The sequence below is a fragment of the Schistocerca americana genome, chromosome 1 (genome assembly GCF_021461395.2).
Source record: "Schistocerca americana isolate TAMUIC-IGC-003095 chromosome 1, iqSchAmer2.1, whole genome shotgun sequence".
Lineage (NCBI taxonomy): Eukaryota > Metazoa > Arthropoda > Insecta > Orthoptera > Acrididae > Schistocerca > Schistocerca americana.
This window is the reverse complement of record NC_060119.1, coordinates 813,160,832-813,181,861: the sequence shown is the minus strand read 5'-3', so window position 1 is coordinate 813,181,861 and position 21,030 is coordinate 813,160,832. Positions and strand designations below refer to the sequence as shown.

At 44.2% G+C, this 21,030-nt stretch overlaps 1 protein-coding gene across 1 annotated transcript in view; it reads right to left on the bottom strand.

The window, feature by feature from the left end:
- LOC124612894 (centrosomal protein of 290 kDa-like) overlaps positions 1-21,030 on the bottom strand; it is a 220,283-nt gene that overhangs the window by 61,348 nt on the left and 137,905 nt on the right. The window lies entirely within an intron of this gene.

The following is a 21,030-nucleotide window of genomic DNA, read 5'->3' as shown; positions in this document are numbered from 1 at the left end:
AAGCCGCCATTAAGTATTGCACTAGCAGCTCCAGATTGGTAGCTTCAGATTGGTGATATGTGGTTCAAAATAACATACAGCAGAACCTCAATTATCCGACCTTCAATTAATCTACTCCTCAGATTATCCGACCATGTGTCTGACCAATCACTATGCTCTGCACCAGCACCAAACAGCGTGCCAGCATTATCAATTGATTTTACTCAATAAACCTACCACCCCGTGTCATGATATTGCTAACCAAGTCCCAAGTCACCCTTCTGAGTCTGAACCTTAATGAGGTGACATAAAAGCTAAGTTTTTGCCTTCCTCGCCCCAACCAAATGATCAGGGTGTTATTGAGTGGATAAAATGGCATTACAGGAGGCAATATGTCACTGTACTCTTCAAGAAAACAGAAGATGGTTTTGATCTTTTTGAAACAGTGAAAAGCCTCAACATAAAAGATGCAAGTTACACATCTGCCAAAGCTTGAGAAGAACTTAAGAAAACAATTCCACAAAAATCATGGAAGAAGGCTTGTCCTAACCTAAATCAAGAGCAAGAGCTTACACAAAACTAATGAGTCAGACACTGGATTTTTAGTCATTGATCTGCAAACTCTTCAGAATGATATACAGCCTGTTGATGTAGAGAAATGGCTAGTGGAAGATGACACTGCAGCTGTTACAAATGAAGAACTTCAAATGATCAGCTTATCGATTTTGTTTTGCAACATTTTTGTGCCAAGGGGGGGAGGGGGGGGGACCAAAAGATTTGGCACTCTGTAGCAAAGAATGAGTTCAAGACTGCCCTCCGATATTTGTAATAACAGCCAACCGCTACAGCTATGAACAAATTGCGCACAAAGAAGTGGTGGGACATAGTCGCAAAGTCAAGGTTTAAGAAATTGAAACAAAAAACATTTCACACTTTCTAAATAGATTTGCTGTGACTAAAATTTTCTGTTGTTTTCTTCTTTATTAGAAATTAATTATTTTTATTTAATTTTGATTTACTACATTATTTTGAGCTTTGTGAGTGATGTGTTTCATTCTCCCCTAATTACCCACACTTTTTTTGCATTCCGGCCGCCTCTTGGTCCCAAAAGTTATGATTAATTGACGTTCGAATGTGCTTGTACAGGGACTGCGAGATAAGGCTAGCTAAACTCAGCGGAAAACTGCAGTATACGGAGGAAACGACCATACCATGTGGGGTGGGTGATGTCACCAAATCAGGGCAAGTCTCTTGTTATGGGTGACACAATTAGGTGCCAGACTTTAGTGAAACAAGTGCATCTCAGAGCAATATAAACGTGTCTGAATTTTGAGGCAGAGTCACTAGCTTTTGCCAGAGTTCAGGAGCACCAGTGTGACACCTAGGCCACACCGGACAGCGAAACAACTAGGAATCACCAGCAGCAGCCACTGGCAACACTAAGTTCCTCAAGGGACTTGGTGCCATAACACAACCAACCTGCTGTCCATGCCTGCAGTCACCAGTGCCAAGTGCCCTACCAGAGGCTTAGTGCCACAGCACCAGCTGCTGTCTGACTCCTGTCAGAGAGCAATGGGTCAAATCCTACGCACAGCAGTCTCCACAGTGGCTGAGTGTGTGGACGAGGGACCATCCCAGGTGTCAGTGCTGATGGACCAGTAGCATGCTGCTGACATCACAACCATGGCCTACAGAGGCCACTGAGCACCCACAGGCCTGCCGTCAGGATTGCAGGGTGCCTATGTAGCATCCTGTCAATGGAGTGGAAGCCCCTCCCAAGCATCAGCATCAACCAGCCCCAACAGAATGAGGTGTGTTTTGCCTCGCTGAACCAGGATGAAGCATGCGCAGAGAAAGAATAAAGTCCTCTTTATTGTCAGCAATGTTTCCACAGGGCCCAACTTGCCATCACTACCACTCCCATTCACCCCAACTGCTCTTATCAGAATGGTGTCAAAGTGGTCATCACCTCTGGTCACTCTTCAGAGTGGTACCACAGTAGTTGTCTCCTACAGGCACTCTTTAGAGTGGTGCCAGGGGAGCTGGCATCACTACTGTCAGCAGCAGAGGATGTGCTACCCTCCCCAGCACGACATTGCATCACGGCTTACAAAATCGTCATTTGGTGTGAGAGATACCATATTGTTCAAACAAATTTCGGGCTTGCAGCCGGTCGTCGTTCAATACTTCGCACGATATTTCAACTGGGCACCTGCCAGTCATCTTCAGGTGAGCCGTCGCAGACTGGCGAAAACGTCCTCCGTTCCGCAATATATAGCGTACTGTAAGTATTCTGTGCATGCGTTGAAAACTTGATAGTTGAACCACACTGCCCGCTGGCAGCGCCCTTGCTGGTGGAACAGCGGAACTCAGTCGCCCTCACCTGAAGATGACTGGCAGGTGCCCAGTTGAAATATCGTGCGAAGTATTGAACGACGACCGGCTGCAAGCCCGAAATTTGTTTGAACAGTCAATTCGCCAGGAAAATTTTAAAATTCACAGATACCATATTGTTCTTTTGTGGTGACGATCATGCGATTGAGGATTAAGAACTTGATAATAGTAGGGTTACTTTTGTAACACTGGAAGAGTTATCACGGTTTAAGGGAAATTCTAGAGATGAATTGTTAGTACTGGTGTGTTTTACAGCCGGCCGGTGTGGCGCTTCAGTCTGGAACCGCGCAACCGCTATGGTTGCAGGTTCGAATCCTGCCTTGGGCATGGATTTGTGTGATGTCCTTAGGTTAGTTAGATTTAAGTAGTTCTAAGTTCTATGGGACTGATGACCTCAGATGTTAAGTACCATAGTGCACAGAGCCATTTGAAGCATTTTTTGTGTTTTACACAGTACAACTTGCTTGGGCATTCTGCCCTTGTGCCAAGTTAGCAGCAGTTGTTTGTTTTACATGTAATCATTTTGGGCATTACACATTATCAGTTTGGATGCAAGGCTAGACAATGTAGAGTGTCCAGGTGGCTCATAATTAGACAAAAGAAGTAGGTTGGTAGGATAGGTAGCCAAAGAGCTTACTGTCTGGATTATTGTTGGATTATTTTTTGTATTGTTTTGGGTTATTATTAATTCTGAGTCTTTAAAATGATAATGGTGAAGCAATGGCAAAATTAGAGCCACACGGTGTCACTAGAAAGAAGGCTATAGAGTTATTGGTGGACCAGGTAGCTCAATTAAGAACAGATAAAGTGGTTTCAGATAATAAACTAGCAGAGAAAAATGAGGAAATAGAGATGTTGAAGTCACAGGCTCTAGGACTGGATCTGGCTGCTGCTAACCTTGTTTCTCCCTTTTCTGGTAAGTCATCTGACAATGTGTTAGCATTTGTGGAGGATCTCACATAGAGTGTTGATCAGATAAGCAATCATTACAGATAGCAAGGCTATGTTTAACAGGATTAGCGAAGTCGTTTGTACAGTGGAGAGAGGTGCTGTGCAAGACACAGACTTTTGATCAACTCAGGCCAGCATTAACAAAGGTGTGGGAAACAGTGCAGTGCATGGTTTTTCCACAAGCTAATGAGAGTGGTTTCCAAAAGGCATAATGAATCAGGCGAAGATTTTTCAGATAGGATTAGGAAACTGAATGTGTGTGATTATGAGTTAACACAGAATGAGGAGATAAACAAAGTATTGCTACAGGAAACTGAGCACCTTGGGCTTGATGCTTTTCTGAGAGGTTTGGCACCTAAAAAAAGTCATCTACGTGGGTGCCCACTGTGGTGCCTAAAGACCTTCATACAGAGGTTAGATTGACACTGGAGTATGAGGGAAACAACAGGCATAAGGGATTGAAGAAATGTATTTGCACCAAATGTAAAATGTTTTTAATTATGGATATATGGGGCATGTACAGAGGCCACTGACCATCCACAGACCTACCATCAGCATTGTGGGGTGCCTGATGGCATCCTCTCACCACGGCAGAAGCCCCTGCCTGCATATCAGTGCCGGCCAACATCAACAGTGTGTGGCATGTTTTGCAACAATGAAGCATGTACAGAAATTGAATAAAACCTTCTTTACTGTCAGAAGTGTTTCCAAGGGACCCTTCGGCTTGTCACCACCATCACTCAGCTGACAGAGTGCAATTGCAATCATCAGAGTGGTCATCTTCTCCAGGATTATTTGACACTAAGTACTGAGAAATGTCACTTTGCATTTGAAGAAGTTAACTACTTAGGCTGTGTAATTAGTAAGGGTGGAATAAGAACTGATCCTAGATTAGTGCAAGCAGTGCAAGATTTTCTGGTACCAGGAACGACCAGGGTGTTACAGTCTTATGTGGGTCTCACAAATTAATATCGTACTTCCGTGAAGGAATTTGTGGATATTGTACAACTGCTTACACAATTGTTGAAAAATGGTGTGAAGGTTATTAAAAGACATCTTCTATACCCCATGAGCTGCACGAGGAATGTTTTATTGACAAAACTGGTTTTTTAGTTTATAATGCATCACCATTGGCAGATTATGCACTTCTATAGAAATGACACTTTTTCAGTTAATACAACAGGATCTGAAATATATCCTATAACACAGCACACAGTTTCTCATGTACATTACTGCTGTCAAATTTTAGGCAGTGACAATTCTTGATAACGTTTGGCGTAACTGTCATACAAAAGAATGTCACGGAGAATTTGTCAAATTAAAGAATCTGTTAAGATTGAGTTCAGTGTTGGTGTTTCCAAACTATCAGAAGAAGTTTATACTGTCACGTGACGCATCAAACCATGCCCTTGGATGAGTTTTGAGCCATGAGGACAATGGTCATGAACAATCTATAGCCTTTGCATCAAGAAAGCTGAACAGAGAGGAGAAGAATTATTCTACAATGGAGAGAGAAAGGCTTAGCTTGGTGTTGTATGGAATGACATACTTCCAGTGCTACCTCTATGGAGGGAAGTTAAAGGTAGTAGACCATGCTACTTTGAAGTGGCTACTAGGTCTGAAGAACTCATCCAGTAGATTGAAAAGATGGACATTAAAACTCAGTGAATTTGGGCACAAAGCAATCCACAAACAAGGGAAGAAGCACGGAAATGCAGATGGGTTAAACAGGAAAACGGCAATAGTAGAAGTGTGGGGTCAGGACGCTGTTGAATGGCGAACAGCATAAAGTGCCGACAAGGAGTGTAAACAGTATGGCTAGCAACAGGAATTTTGCTTGCATCAAAGATTGTTGTGTAGGAAAACAAAATTATGACCATGGGTGGCTGTGCTATCAGAACTGAAGCACGAAGTACTACATGAGATGTATGATTGTGTTGTGACAGTGCCACGACATTCAAAAGTGCCGCTACGTTAGTACGCGAACACGGCGATAGAGGCGCTCCGCAGCTCGGCCGAGCGCGGGAGCGCCACCTGGTTATGAACGGCGCCGGCCGCATGTCACGGCCCGGCAGTCGAGTGACAGATACGGAGTGAGTAACATGTAAACCGCGAGTGTTTCTACCTTTGTATCTCCACGCACTTTATTAGTGATTAAAGGTTATAACACTATTTTGGCGACGAGGTCGGATATTTTTTTTTCCCCTGCGTTGTGGACTTGTGTGTTCGTGTCGGGGCAGACATGGAACAGCTTATGCAAGCGCTTATTGAACAGCAAACACAGCTGACGGCTGCTATTCAGGCGTTGTCGACGTCGCTTACTCATCGTCTGTCTTCCTCTTCTCCGCCTCCGTTCCCTCCTTATGACGAGGCCGCTGAAGACTGGGAGGATTATGAGAAGCGTTTGCGGCAACACTTCTTGGCTTTCGGTGTTGTCGACGCTCCTATGTGTAAGTCGTTATTTCTATCTTGGATTTCCCCACGGATCTATCAGCTGCTATCTCAGTTAGCCCCTCTGCGGGAACCTGCCTCTCTGTCCTTCCAAGAAATGTGTGACTTATTGTCTAACTATTACCGAAAACACACCCATGTCGTTGCCGCCCGCGTGGCTTTTTACCGGTGTCGTAAACAGCCCCATCAATCTTACCGGGCTTGGGCGGCGGAACTACACGGTCTGAGTCGGAAATGTCAGTTTGTCACGGACACTCACCATGCATCTTACGCTGATTCAATGGTTCGGGACGCTATTTTACGGCTGGCTCCTGATAAAGAAGTTCGGCAACGTGCCTTACAATTGCCAAACCCGTCGTTGTCGGAAGTTCTCGGCATCGCTCAATCGTTTGAAGTGTCTCACGCTGCTGGTGCGCAAATAGACGCGTGGTGTGATGTAGGCGATGTCCAGACCACTTTCGACGCGGACAATTTGCCTGTTTCACAGGGAAACGACGATGTGGCGGCGGTTCACTCGCGTCAACAACGTCGCATTGGGCCGCCACGCTCGCAGCGAACACAGCAACCACAGAAGCAGGTTCGTTCCGCCCTTCCTTCTTGTCCACGTTGTTTCGTGCAGCATGACAGAGACGCGTGTCCAAAACGTTGGGCCACGTGTAATTCCTGTAGGAAAAAAGGCCACATTGCTTCTGTGTGTCGGTCCCCTAAAGTTCCTGTCGACGAGGACGAGGCATCGGACATGGATGTTAACTGTGTGCTTTCTCAAACGAATAAGTTGTTTGTTACTGTTCGTGTTTTGGATAAAGACATTCGCATGCAAGTGGACACTGGCTCTGCAGTAACTCTCATTAATTCTCGCACGTATTTGGAGTTGGGCTCCCCTCCCTTGTCTCCTGTTACGCGTAATCTACGAACTTATAATAAGCAGAAAATTCCTATCGTTGGCCAGTTTGATGCTTCCACTGCCTACAAGTCTGTTGTTAGGCCCCTCACGTTTTATGTGGTGGATCATGCGGGCACTGAAAACCTGTTCGGTTATTATGCTTTCCAGTTGTTCGGGTTTTCCATTGATGATGATGTGCACCTCATATCTGAGGACATTCCGTATCCCCAGCTGGATGGCTTGTGTTCTGAATTCTCGTCCGTGTTCTCTGCTGGTCTGGGTCGTGCCAAGGATTTTGAAGCCCACATTACTCTTAAACCTACGGCTCGCCCTAAGTTTTTCCGGGCACGCCCTATTCCGATGGCGTTGCGTGCGCCTGTCAAAGCTGAGATAGACAGGTTAACGGCTTCGGGGATTCTCCTTCCTGTTACCTCCAGCGAATGGGCATCGCCCATCGTGGTGGTTTCTAAACCAAACGGGAGTATGCGATTGTGTGGTGATTTTAAAGCCACTGTCAACGCTCAGAGCCTCATTGACACTTATCCTCTTCCCCGTCCTGAGGAGTTATTTACCAAGCTCGCTGGGGGCCAATTCTTTTCCAAACTTGACTTATCGGAGGCGTACCATCAGTTGCCGTTGGATGCATCTTCCAAGGAATTTCTCGTCATCAACACTCCTTGTGGGTTGTATCAGTACCAGCGGTTACCATTTGGCGTCGCTAGCGCGCCGGCCATTTTTCAGCGGTTTTTGGAACAGCTCACGGCTTCCGTTCCCGGCTGCATCAACTACCTGGATGACATTGTTGTCACGGGGGCCTCCACTGAGGAGCACCTTCGCAATTTGCGTTCACTGTTTCGGGTTCTGCATTCAGCAGGGTTGAAATGCAATCTGGACAAGTCTCAGTTCTTCCAACCCTCCATTGTGTATCTTGGTTTCCACTTGTCCCGTGAGGGTATACGCCCTCTACGACAGCACGTTGCGGCCATTACCGCTCTACCCCGGCCGTCTACGGTCAAAGAACTTCAGGCGTTTCTAGGCAAGGTTGCCTATTATCACAAATTCATTCCCTCCGCGGCGGCGGTGGCTCATCCTCTACATCAGCTGTTACGCAAAAACGTTCCTTTCTGTTGGTCCACCGAGTGTGAGCAGGCTTTTGTCCGCCTGAAGGCTCATTTGCAGTCGGCGCCTTGTCTTGCCACATTCAGTCCGGGTCAGCACTTGGTTCTGGCGACTGACGCGTCACAGTATGGCCTAGGGGCTGTTCTCGCCCATCGGTATGAGGATGGGTCGGAACGACCCATCGCCTACGCTTCCAAGACCCTCAACGATGCCCAACGGCGTTACTCTCAAATAGAAAAGGAGGCGCTCGCTATCATTTATGCTCTGAAAAAGTTCAGCGTTTTTTTGTATGGTTCTAAGTTTCACCTCATCACCGACCACAAGCCGCTGGTCTCTCTGTTCAGCCCCTCGGCGTCGCTTCCGGATAAGGCAGCTCACCGCCTGCAACATTGGGCCTTATACTTGTCTCGTTTTCACTATGAGATTCACTATCGCCCCACGGCCCAGCACGCCAACGCTGACGCGTTGTCGCGTTTGCCGATGGGCCCCGACCCGGTTTTCGATCGCGATGAACTCCTCTGTTTCCACATTGATGAGGAAGAACGTCGTGCGGTCGAGGGTTTTCCACTTACAGGTTCGCAGGTCGCGTCGGCTACTGCGCGGGATCCGGTCCTGCGTCAGGTGATTGGTTTTGTTCAGCGGGGTTGGCCGGACAGGACCAAGGGCCGGGCGTCGGATCCCCTTCGCAACTACCATGCCTTGCGCCTTCGTCTGTCTGTTCGTGAGGGTGTTGTTCTTCTGGCCACGGATGGCGCATCTCCACGGGTTGTGGTGCCCGCCTCTCTTCGCAAAGCTGTTCTCAACCTATTACATGAGGGCCATTGGGGAATTTCTCGGACTAAGTCCTTGGCCCGCAGGCACGTTTATTGGCCCAGTATCGATTCGGACATCGCCCACATGGTCGCTGCGTGTGATCAGTGTGTTCAACAACTGGCTGCGCCTCGTACTCTGCCCTCTCCGTGGCCTGATCCGGCGCAGCCGTGGGAACGGGTGCACGCTGACTTTGCCGGCCCCTTCCTCGGCACTTATTGGCTACTGTTGATTGACGCCTTCTCGAAGTTTCCGTTTGTTGTTCGCTGTCCGTCGCCCACCACTGCGGCGACGACGCTGGCTTTGTCAAAAATCTTTGCGCTAGAAGGTCTTCCATCCACAATTGTCACGGACAATGGCCCTCAGTTCTCTTCGCAGGCCTTCCGTGATTTTTGTACTGGCCAAGGGATTCATCATGTTACAGCACCGCCCTTCCATCCGCAATCAAATGGGGAGGTCGAGCGCCTTGTCCGCACTTTCAAAAGCCAAATGAAAAAATTCCTTAGTGATTTTTCCACAGATGACGCTCTGTTGCAATTTCTGAGTTCTTATCGCTTCACGCCTCTGGGTGATCGCAGCCCTGCTGAACTCTTGCATGGCCGCCAACCGCGCACCCTACTGCATCTGCTTCACCCTGTCAGGCCTTGTACTGTGTCCCCTAGTGCGGGAAAATACCCGGTGGGCGCCGACGTGTGGGCACGGGGGTATGGATCTCGCCCTAAATGGATTCCAGGGGTGGTCCAGGCTCTTCGCGGCCGCCGGCTTTGTGAAATACGTACGGACGACGGCATGGTTGTTCGCCATTACGACCAGATGCGCCCACGAGTGGTGGCCACGCCGGTACCACCGGCCCCTCTTTCGTCTCCAGCAGCCCGAGAAGCCAGTCCTGTCGCTGCTGCCGATCTTCCGGGCGTGTTGCTGCCGCCGCCGTCGCTACCGCTTCCGAGTACGCCGGAACCGGCCCCAGTCGCGACGCCGCCTTCTCCGGGACCCATCTCGCTGGAGCACACCCCCAGGTCCACGACACCTATGGATGCTGCTCCGGAGTTTTCACCCATCATCTCGTCCAGGAGGCACGTTCCACGCGCCAGCTTCCGTCCTGGACATTTTCGACCATACTCTCGTGTTTCTCCGCGGGATCTTCTCGGGACCTCCCAAGAGGCCATGGATGTCTCCGCACTGTCCGTGTCTCCACGAAAGTGAGCGTTTTTTTTTTCAAGGGGGGAAAAGTGTTGTGACAGTGCCACGACATTCAAAAGTGCCGCTACGTTAGTACGCGAACACGGCGATAGAGGCGCTCCGCAGCTCGGCCGAGCGCGGGAGCGCCACCTGGTTATGAACGGCGCCGGCCGCATGTCACGGCCCGGCAGTCGAGTGACAGATACGGAGTGAGTAACATGTAAACCGCGAGTGTTTCTACCTTTGTATCTCCACGCACTTTATCAGTGATTAAAGGTTATAACAGACTGTATCTTGTCATTTCATAGCAGATGCAGGGTAATGAATCAGAGAGTGATGGAGAAGCACTGGTGGAAGAATGGCGAATCAGAAGCAGGTACCATTGCAGAGGTTGCAGAAGCAACGGAACCATTTAGTTTCATTGGGTTGGATGTGTTAAGACCATTTAACCAAATACCAGCAGGTAATCATTTCATGCTGACTAGATTATTTTTCTCGTTACATTAAGATGCTGCTGATGCCAGACTAGCAGGCAGTCACAATCATGCAACATTAGTTAGTAGGTGGATATTGAAGTATGAGGTGCTGGAAACAATAATTACAAACCAAGGGATGAACTTCATGTCAGATGAAAGAGTTGTGTTATATATATAATAGAGGGAAACATTCCACGTGGTAAAAATATATCTAAAAACAAAGATGATGTGACTTACCAAACGAAAGCGCTGGCAGGTCGATAGACACACAAACATACACACAAAATTCAAGCTTTCGCAACCAACGGTTGCTTCATCAGGAAAGAGGGAAGGAGAGGGAAAGACGAAAGGATGTGGGTTTTAAGGGAGAGGGTAAGGAGTCATTCCAATCCCAGGAGCAGAAAGACTTACCTTAGGGGGAAAAAAGGACAGGTATACACACACACACACACACAAAAGGCAAACTCTTGTGCGTCTATCGACCTGCAGCACGGAGACAACAAGAAGAACTGCACCACAAAATGATTATTCTTTCATCTTTGTTTTTATGTATATATAATTTGCAAGAATAGTGAGGGAAGCTTGGAAAAAGGTTCAGCAACAAAATACTAAGGCACTGGAGAAGCAGGAAGAGGCATTGAAGTGAGTGAGAACGTTACCTCAGTGCAAAATAGGCCAATTGTGATGTTTTTGAGTCCAAATACTGTGAAGAAGAAAATGAAGAAATTTGTAACACAATACCAGGACCCATACCAAGTAATTGAGACCACATCACCAGTAAATGTAAAGCTGAAGCTACCAACAAGGTCAAAAATTGTGCAAGTTGGGCTTCTACAACCATTCCAAGGTGCACCAGAAGCAATTACATAGGAGGTAGGAATGAAAGTGAGGAAAGAGGCAAAGAAGAAGAAGCAGAAGGATGAATAACAAGTGAAGGAGTTTCAGATATCTCACACACAACATGCACTGGGGCAGGAAACAATTGACATGCATTGCATTTTGTGATTTTTGGTTTTTTTTGTGTATAGTACAGAGCATTAACATTTTAATTGGATACATAAAAATCTACACACCAAGTGGCAGCAGAGCACACAAACAAAAGAAAATTATAATTAGGCAAGCTTTCAAAGCCAGTGGCTCCTCCTTCAGGCAGAAGGGTTGAAGGGGAAGGAAGAGGGGTGAAGGAAAAGGACAGGAAAGGGTAGATTTCGGGAAGGTCAACCGGAACCACAGCTCATGGGAGATTTACTGTACTGTATGAGAAGAAAAGACTGATTGTTGGAGACTGCATTGGATAAGATTTGAAAACCTACAAGCTTAAAGGTGGAAGACAGGGTAATATGCAAGACACAGATTACTGCTTAAACATTGTGCATGAGTTAATAAGAGTGAAAAGCTAAGTGCATCACATGTAACAGAGGTGGGAGGGGGACGCAGAAAAATATATGGGTAAGACAATGAAAGATATATAAAACTAAAACGGAATGAAGAAAAGACTAGTTATTATGAAGAAATGCTGAGACAGAAGAAATTAATGTAAATTAACACCAGATTGGTGGCAAGAATCAAGAGCATGCTGTAGTGCAAGTTCCCACTTGCAGAGTTCTAAGAAACGTGTCTGGGGGAAGAATCCAGATGGCATATGTGGTGAAACAGGCACTGAGGTCACGACTGTCATGTTGTAGAGCATTCTCTGCAACAGGATAATGCATGTTGCCAGTATACACCCTCTGTCTATGCCCATTCATCCTAATTGATAATTTTATGGTAGTTATGCCAATGTAAAAGGCCGAACAGTGTTTACATTAACAACTGGTATATGACATGTGCCATTTTTCAGGTGGCGCTCCCTTTGATAGTATATGTTCTGCCAGTTATAGGGTTGGTATAGGTGTTGGTAAGAGGGTGCATAGGGCAAGTCTTGCAGTGCGACGGTCACAGGGATAGGAGCTATAGGGTAGGGAGATGGTTGCAGAAGGGGCATAGGGTCTGATAAGAATATTGCTGAGATTGGGAGAGTGATGAAAAGCTATTCTAGGTGTGGTGGGCAGAACCTCTGACAGACTGGAGATCATTTCAGGCAATTTGTGGCCTTGTCAAAGTAGCTGATTAATACAGTCCAGATCAGGATAATATTGAGTGACTAGTGATGTGCTGCAAAGCTTTTTTTTTTTTTCTTTTTCTTTTTTTTCTCTTTTTGAGGGATCAGCAGTAGCAGGATTGGGCATGATGTTCAGGAAAGCTGCTTTTGAACTAGGATGTAATTATGTCCAGTAAGACTGAGGTGAGAATGGTTTCTCAGAACTCTGCAGGTGGGAAGTTGCACTACAATATATCCTTGGTTTTTGCCACCCACCTGGTCTTAATTTATGTTAATTTCTTCTGTCTCAGCATTTCTTCACAATAACTAGTCTTTTCTTCACTCTGTTTTAGCTTTATACATCTTTCATTGTCTTAGGCACCAATTTTTCACCGACCCGCTCCCACCTCTGTTACATACGATGCACTTAGCTTTTCACTCTTATTAACTCGCACACGATGTTTAAGCAGGAATCTCTATCTTGCATATTACCCATCTTCCACCTTTGAGCTATCAGATTTTCAAATCTCATCCAATGCAGTCTTCGGCAGTCTGTCTTTCCTTCTCATCCCATCCAGTAAGTCTCCCCTGACCCACAAATCTGGGTGACTTTCCTGAAATCTACCCCTTTTCCTAGACCTTTCCTGTCTTTTTCCTTCACCCCTCTTTCTTCCCCTTCACCCTTCTGCCCGAAGAAGGAGCCAGTGGCTCTGAAAACTTGTCTAATTATAACTTTCTTTTGTGTGTGTGTGTGTGTGTGTGTGTGTGTGTGTGTGTGTGTGTGTGTTTTCTGCCACCACTTAGTGAGTAGATTTTTTTATCTACACAATTAAATTATTCTGTCAAATATTGATTGTTTTTCTTGTTATATTAGAGGATTAACATTGTTTTATATAAGGTTGTATATTTGTGTTAGAGTAGGATTTATTGTTAGTATGCTAAGTTGTATTGTTTGGAGACAATAGGCTTCGGAGGGGTGGGGAGGTGATTTTGTTCCTTTTTCTCAGGCTGCCATATGGGAGAAGGACCAAAAAAGAAGAATAATAGTTTTGCAGTGCTGTACCTCTTACTAGGAGTTGAATGGGAGCACTCCAAGATCACCAACCGCAGAGAAGAGTTCTGTTTCTTAGGTGACAAGAAGTACTGTTACCCATTCAAAGGTGGTAATTCAGTTTAGTGTTTAATGTGTGGGAATTGTGGGATAAGGATGTTGGAGGAAGTGTTTTCAGAGATACAACAGTTAGAAAATAGTAACGGGATGCTGAGAGAGGGCTCAAAGGAGTGCTGGAAGTTACTTGGGGCATTTGCACATTTAAAGGAGCAGATATAGGAAGTGATCAGAATTGGTACCTCACGAGTCCAGCACGGTAAAAAGCAGATGGATAGATGCCGGTGGTAGAATACTAAAGACCATATATGAGACAGCAGATGCATGCACCATGAGCACATTGAATAAAACAGTTGAAGCCACAAAGGTGTTAATGGAGTTGAAAAAAGCAACTATGGGGTGGCATTCCATCCAGATTGTGAAACTGGAGAACAGCATGTTGAACAACATAAGCATGCTTTGACAGCTTACCAAGGAAGGTATGAATTATGCCAGAGCCTCAACTAGCACTCTAAGCTTGGATTTCGAAGCAGTACAAAGACACAAGTGTTAGATACAAGAATAACAAGTGACTACTACAGTCACTAAGTGATAGTACATGGACACAACAGTGGCGTTAATGTATTTTCAAGAAGCCACTCATCAGGAAAGTGAAGTCCAGTCTTGCTGTCACCTGAGCAGTATCTGAGGGGGTTGAGGTGAGTGCAAGGAAAATTACTGCTGGAATTACAGTTAGTAGCAGAGCTGAGCAGCCATAACTTGCTGTTCTGCTACCATGGTGTGGTGGTAGATGTGGCAACAGATAATGCATGGTTGTACGTATCAGTGGGGATACCTTTAGCAAGCAAGCATCCAGTGTTTTGATGTTACATGGTGCACACCTATTCAGTGAAGTTAGTGGCAGCTGGAAAACTTGTGCAGATTAGAGAGGAAGGTGTGCTACTAGGGGCAGAAGACAGGGATTGACATGTGGAGATGACCGAGGGTGAGTTTCAGCAATGTCAGAACAGGGTAGTTACCATATGCCTGACTCGTGAAGTTGGGCTGGTGGGAGCATCATGCAATAGTTCAGAGATAAGGCAGGTGGGCATCCAAGCCAAAAGGAAATGACTGAACCAAAACTGTCTCTTTAGAGAGCAGGTTTATACCAGATATACTCACAAGGGGAGGCCACGATGTTGGGATCAAAGATTTACTTCAAGCTTTGTACAACTTTCGTAGGCCAACAAAATGACATAATGTGAAAGTAGTAAGATTTACTACTCAGGCAATTTTAATCTGTGCGAAGGTGCTAACTGTAAGAAGTCATTGTGGTCATGTGGTTAGCGTTCACACTTCAGCAGTGCTGTGGACAAGGTGACAGCTCGAATCCCACTAATACCTATTTTTCATTTTATATTTTTTTGTCACTGATCATATTATTTAATTTATGTGACACTTGAGAGATGATATAATGAAAAAAAAAGTGACATGTATTTGTACGAAGTTTCAGTTTATGTTTTCCATGTCTGTATGACAAATAACATCCTGCAACACGTGATATCGAGGGCACATCTGACAAGTAACTGTACATTACTCTTGCGGTCTGGTACACTGTGACTTACTATATTACTGATTGTGAATAAGTCATTCACATCAATATTTCTTGAGGTTTCACTTGGGCTTTCCAAGCTGGTCCCTCATCCTTGAAAATTTACAAATAATAAATAGTCAAATATCATATGAAATTCACTACAACTTCATGAAAATGCACATGGCTTTTTTTATTATATTACCTCTCAAATGTCAATAAATTAAATAATGTGACTAGTGAGGAAAAAAGTATAGATTAAAAAATAAGTGTTATCGGGATTCGAACTGTCACCTTGTCCATGACCCCCTTGCAATGTGCTGTTGCTAACCACACGACCACAATTACTTCTTATAGTTGATACCTTCGCCTAGGTACATCACATACATAACAGATGCATAAAACTTCTCTTGCGATATTCTTGGAATTGTCAGAGTAGTGCACCTTACTACTTTCACATTATATTGTTTTAATGGCCTACTAAACGTGTATGAAATTTGAAATAAATCCATGATCCCAATGTCATGGCCTCCCCTTGTTAGTACATGACAACATAGTAGTGTTTGGTAGTTGCTATGAGCAAGGAAAGCTCATGGGGGCAAAATGTTTAGAGTTACAAGGTAGTGGATTGCTAATCAACAGGACTATGTGTGATACTAAGAGACCTATGTTTCATATAGCAGTTTCTAAGATGTGAGTTACTCTCTTGAATGTAACACAGCCACAGGTGTACTGGCCAGATGAACCTCTAGAGATGTCCAAATAGAACCTTACCTTCCTTAATGACATCTGGGAGTGAAGCCTGGACTCTTCGCTAAGTCAGATGATAACAGCACAGGAGGAGCATACCTCTACAGAACAATTGTTGCAGCACGTGAAAATTTCGGGACAGGAGACATCAGGTAACCACGACCTTGAGTGTCACAATTTCTAGTGCTGTAGTTACTCTGATTTTGCTCTGCCTAGGTGTTATGTATTTGAAATGATGAGCGTGAAGAAACCCAATTCACGAGTAATTCTAGTTTCTGTAGACTGGATTCTCTGTGCAGGGATGAAAAATAATTTCCAAAATTGAAGAATAATATAATACTTATATAGTAGTTAAGATTAGCCTACCGAATAGTATGCACTTGTTTTACAGCTAAGAGGGAAGGTAATTTCAACAGAGAACTGGGCTGAAGCAAGGTCCGGGGTGCTGGGTCTTCCCATGGAAGGGGGCAGTGGGGTGATGGTACCCAGTTCAAATAGTTCAAATGGCTCTGAGCACTACCGGACTTAACATCTGAGGTCAGCAGTCCCCTACAACTTAGAACTACTTAAAGCTAACTAACCTAAAGACGTCACACACATCCATGCCCGAGGCAGGATTCAAACCTGCGACCATAGCAGTCGCGCAATTCTGGACTGAAGCGCCTAGAACTGCTTGGCAAACACAATAAGAAGTAGTGAGAAAGCTGCAGTGAAATATTGCACTAGCAGCTGCAGCTGGTAGCTGCAGTGTGGCAGCATGAGAGTCAGGAAAACATACATGTAAGGGGATAGTGAGAGTCATGATCAGTGGAAAGCTGCACTGCACAGTAGTAATGACTGTAGCAGGCAGGTCGATGTCAGCACACCAGAGTAAATCTCCTATTACGGATGATGTGACTAGGTGTCAGGTTTTAATTAAGCAAATGCATCTCAGAGCATATGGTTGAATTTTCAGGCAGAGGCACTTCTCATTGACCAACTCCAGCAGCACAACCACAACACCAGGGCCATGTAGAACAGTGAGACAACTGGATTTTGCCAGCAGCAGCTATGGGTTCAAGACCAGGCTGTGCTTGCTCCTGCCAGCTCTATGTTCCTCATAGGACTTGGTTCCACAACACCACCAAACTGTCACACACAGCTTGGCCACCAGCTCTGAGTTCCGTCCCCAGGACTTAATGCCACACTGCAAACCACCATCCAACTCATACCAGAGAGAGCATCAGGTCGAATCCCATGCACTTCTGTCTTCAAATGCCACTGTGGAGGCCACGTATAGGGCCAAGGGGCCATGCTGACAGAGCAGAGGTGCACTGCTGACATCACAACCGTGGCCTACAGAGGCCACTGACTATGTGTGGGCTTGGAATCAGCATTGTGGGTCACCTATGCAGCATCCTGACACAAGGCCGGAAGCTGCTGCCTCTACGTTAGTGCCTGGCATGCTCAACAGAGTGAGGCGTGTTTTGCCTCACCAAGCCATGATGAAGTATGTGCAGAGATTAAATAAAGCCTTCTTTAGTATCTGCAGTGTTTACACTGAGCCCTCCAGTCCGTCACCACCACCATTCGCCCCACTGAATACAACTGCATTCATAAGAGTGGTGTCAGAGTCATCGTCTCCACCAGCCACTCTTCAAAGGCAACACTCAGGCTCCTCTACGTTTTAACAAAAATTTATTGTGTCAAATTTAAGTTCAGCCTAATTACACGTTACTTTGAGACAAGGGAACTTCAGCTATATCTGAGCTGGTGCACAGCACAATTGGCACAAATCATTCTACTGTAGAAAAAAATCACTTCACATGTCCATATAACAGATTACTTAACAAAATACTAATAATTCCCCTCAAGTTCCCCCACTGATCAAACCAGATGCAGATCCCATCATAACTCAGAACATAAATTTATTTGAACAACACCACAGTTTTTATGCAGTTTATTAAAGTGATTGATCCACTGCTCAAGCTACAGTTCAACATGTGGTGGCCACCATACGAATTCAGCTGCCATTACCAAAACTTCCCACCACATGACTGGTCACTACCAAGCCATCATGTTAATTGCCCAGTGGACCATTGGACAGATCTGGTCACAAATCAACATCAGAAAATGTCTCACACATGACATAAACTACTCAAATTATTCAGAATTCATAAATATAATCTATGGTGCCAAATGTGTGCTAATGAAACAAGAAAATAAAGCCTAAGTGGCTGATTTTAGGATGATTGGTACCCAAAATATACCCTATTAAATACTGTTCTTAAATTACATAATTTATAGTACAAATCAAAAGGTATTCATAAGTGGTTGGTGTTAGAGAAATTGCCTCCTCTTCATCTAGTAATTTGTTCCGTAGGATGTCATCAATCTACTCTTCCTGAAAATACATGTAGGATCTGGCCCTATAGGTAGCCTGAGTAGGGTATCAGTGTTACCATGTTGTGCTGTCAACTAGCAATGAATTGTATAATTGCTTAGCTTCACATCAATGTCCCAGCTCATTCTGCATAGGACACAGTCACATATGCCGTTTCTTTGAGTTACGAAAGTTTGATTCGCGCCATATTCTGATGATACCATCCAATGATTCTTCCCCCTTTTCCTAGGTGAAAAAACCATAGCATGGCAGGCATTTTTCAGACTGACAATGAACTGATTTTAGAGGTTGAACACTTCCTGAACAGCCAAAATCTAGAATCCTACAACCAAGGTTTCTGCCAAGTCAAGCATCACTCAGAAAAATGAGTTGCACTGAAGGGTGAATATGTTCAGAAGGATCAGCACCATCACCAAGTGTCATGGTCACAGCTTGATTTCTTCCACGTGATAAATGTAACTTTATGACTACCCATCATACATTGGTTTTAGCCAAATCAATCACATGGTCATGAAAGACAGAATCATAAATTTCATTGAGAGACACAGCAGGCTGATTCAAATAAAACAGCAACAGCAGATTTTGTAACGTTTGATATTAGCGCACTTAGAGGAACTAGGTAAATCAAAATTTATTCACTGGCTTTATTAGGCACAGATTTAATACCCAATAGTGACATATGAAAATTTGTGCCAGACTGGGACTCGAACCTGAATTTCCTGCTAATTGTGAGCAATTGTCTTAATCACTTAGGCACAAATTTTTATATGTCACTATTGGGTAGTAGATCTGTGCTTAATACAGATGATGTCAAGGAATTCACAGTCTCTGAAAAAATTTTGAAGTATTTTGTACAGCTGTGGTACATCAACAGTGTCTGTTCTTTCATACATGCATGTAAAAACTAAATGAAGTCTGTGGTTTCTTCCTTGATCTTTCTAAAGCTTTTGCCACTGTATCTCACGATATCCTGTTAGGGAAATTTCAATGCTATGAGAAAAGTGGAAGCAATGAGATACAATAAAAATCATCTCTCAAAAACAGAGTGCACTGTGTAGCAACAAAACATAAAATAGATACATGAGTTGCTACTATTTCCTCTGAGTTTCAAGAAATTAAGCATGTTGTGCTACAGGTGTCCATGTTGGGCTCACTACTATTAGATTTATACACAAATGACAACCCACCAGCAGTTGAAAACAAGATAATTATGTATGCTGATCCACTGTAACAAATAGTAGACCATGGACGAACTGGACGCAAAAATGACATACAGTACAGAAAAGAAACATACTTAACTATTTCACTGGCAAAAACATGTTTATGAATGTCAGTAATTCAATATGTATACAGTACCATACTAATGCAACAGCTCCAGCTGACATCATTAATTTCAGGTTAGACAATTTGTTTCAAAAGGACACAGATTGTTACACATTCTCAGGTGTCATTCTAGATCTGTATATGACATGAGAATCATATGTAGCAAAAAATAGATTTTTTACAGAATAAAATTCAAATATAAGTAATTTCAACAATACAAATATGGAAGGTATAGTAACAGGGTAATTTGGTATGGACATAAACAGAACATGAAGTGAAGTCTAAAGCATGTATATTTTAGTGATGGAACTTCTTCTTCAATCCAACAAACCTCTTTCTCAGCACTTTTCATAAGTTTTGTTTCCTTACTTTGTAGCTCTCTTACCTTTTCTCTAACCTCTTTCCTCTTTCTTTCATTTTCTTTTGACAGCTTCTCAGTCATCCTTTTTCCTACTACTGCTTCACTGTACTGCCCATGTGCATTTTGTAAACTATGGATTAAAAGCTTTGAGGGGGGGTACAGATTCAATACCCCCAGTGACCCTGACTGCATTGTGAATGATACAAAGGGCTATAAGAGAGGCTTCAGTCAAATTTTTGACCAGAATTGGTGAGCTGTCAGAGAAACCTCTTACAAGGTTGGCATCACCATGGAAGAGAATGAAAGCAAGCTTGATAAACCTCCCCAGGTTTTCATATTCAGTCTTTCCCCAATGATCATGATGAACTGATCGATGCAATCATGATCTGCATCAAATTCCTTGAGGATAAACTTCCTTGACCTGATCTCTAAGATTTTGGAATTAAAAGGTAATCGCAAAGGGCTCATGACCACCAAAGTGATTGAAGTTAGTGAAATGTGTCAATGTTAAGCCTAACAATCTCTTCATAAGGTTACAATGAAAATAATCAATTATTGACAATATAATGTAAATGGGTAGATGAACAATCTACTCACCAAGTGGCAGTAGGAGAACACACACACAACAAGGTTTAACTTTTGCAAGCTTTCGGAGCAAGTGACTCCTTCTCCTGTCAGAAGATTTGAAACCCCTCTTCCTTCCCCTTCAAACCTTCTGCCAGAAGAAGGAGCCACTGTCTCCGAAAGCTTGTAAAAGTTAAATCTTGTTGTGTGTGTGTTCTCCTACTGCCACTGCTTAGTGAGTAGATTTTTTATCTATCCATTTACATTACATCTTCTTAAGGTCAGTATTAATTGCCACTTCTGTGTCTTAACATGTGATGCCCTGTGTAAAGGAAATCACCAGGAGTGATGTATCCAGAATTTTTGATACCATACTCTTCATAAATGCAAGGAACTCATTCCAGAACACTGGCATATCTTTCTCTGAAACATGACACAGGCAATGATTTTTCTGATTCTGTATCTAAGTCCATTTTCTGGGCCAAAATAGATTTATGTTGTCACTCAGATCTATTTCAAAGATTGTCTGTTTCTTTAAAAATTCTGGTTTGACAAATCTCATTAATTCTCTGACCACAAACTGGGGGTAAGTACAGAGGACAGCATCTGACTGAAATTTAGTCATAAACAGTCATAGTCTCAAAAAAGC